The sequence below is a fragment of the Megascapheus bottae genome, chromosome X (assembly GCF_031878675.1).
Source record: "Megascapheus bottae isolate mThoBot1 chromosome X, mThoBot2.hap1, whole genome shotgun sequence".
NCBI classification, from domain to species: domain Eukaryota; kingdom Metazoa; phylum Chordata; class Mammalia; order Rodentia; family Geomyidae; genus Megascapheus; species Megascapheus bottae.
Window position 1 is genome coordinate 103,497,464 of NC_143547.1, and position 1,576 is coordinate 103,499,039.

Here is a 1,576-nt window from a genome sequence, read left to right on the forward strand (position 1 = left end):
CAGAAGGAGCAATCAGGTGTTGCAGAATGGCCTTTGGCTGTGAGCACGATCTCCGGGGCAAGCTGTGGGGACGCTGGTTACCAACGTGCACTCCTGCTGGTGTGTAAGCCATGGCTATGTTCTATTTCTGTGTCTTTAGCTTACTTGAATGGAGTTACCCCTCCCCACCATGGTTCAAAAGTTTCCACTCAATGCAGTAGAGGTATTTTGATCTATGTAAGTCCCATGGAAAGTTACAAGGTGTCTTTTGATGGCATGTGGGAACTGGGCAATGGTAGAGCCAAATGTCGTTTGAGTCTCTCCTTCTTAGGTTCATAAAGCTCCAGTGAACATTCGCCATACTCCAAAACCGGTTACCATGATTGACACAGGACTGGTTCCCCAGCACTGTCTCCAAAGGCTCATGAACTTTCCATCCACTTGATTCTATCTGCTTATAGAAGTTCAGTGGTGCGAGGTCAGTAGCATTGTCCCAACACTTGTTCATAACATATGGCCAGTCTTGATAGTCATATTGAAGGACATAGGGAAAAGTGGGTGATTCTGGGCACATGGAAATAGGAATTGATACCACCCCCATCCTGCTCATGACAGAACCTTCATTCCCCAGGCCAGATGCAATTTCTGCAATTTGACCCTATGTCCTTGTGTCTGTCCTTCCTGTCTCTTTAAGCCTCCGTTCCCCTTCTACTTCCTGTGTTGGGAGAAGGATCCTGGATTTTCAGGAAGGAGAATTGTTTATAGGTCCCTAAGGTTTGGTAGCAGAAGAAATACAGGAAGCTTCTAGCTTCCTGGAAGATCTGGGCTGGTGGGTCACTGACTTGAATTTCAGGCAGCCAATGATATTTAGACTTTCCTTTGACATGTATTGAAATGAACTCTTAATCAAACCCCAAAGAAAAAAGCAAGAAGAGCAAAATGTTGTACAGGAAGAAAACTAGGGTCTACCAACCAATGTACCTTCCTGAAAGCTCAAAAGACTGCCACACAGGAGCAGAGCTGACTTATCCAAGGTGCCCAGTAACAGGTATAAGATACACTCTGAGTTATACTGGCTCTGGGGTGGGGCTGCAGTCAACTTCTTCTACTGTGGGTTCTGGAGATGGGAACATGAGTCTGGGCCAGTTGCTCAATTGGCTTAACAGCTGAACCAGTATATGGGAGGCATTATTGGAGGCAGCTGAACAGGCAGGTAAAGTACAGGCCAAGGGAATGACAGGCTGACCCAAGGGCAGGTGGGAAGACAGACAGGCAGCAGCCTGTGTTCAGATAAACATCTGCTCCGTACTGGGACTGGATGTCCTCCAGGTTTGAGTGAAAAATTTCACACAATTAAATGATACGTTTGGGCCCCAGTGGAGATCGTGTGCTCAAGATCACCACAGGGAAAACGGGTATACATTTCCTTTGGAGATGATTGCCTGCAAGGGAGGGAGAGATTTCGCTCCCATCCCTTTCTGCTAATAAAACAGCTCTTATTTTAATAAAGAGCCAAGCCCTCCAGCAGATAGTTCAGAAGAAATAAATACAGCAGATCAATAAACAAATGAAAAAGCACTCTGGTTTATTCATAATT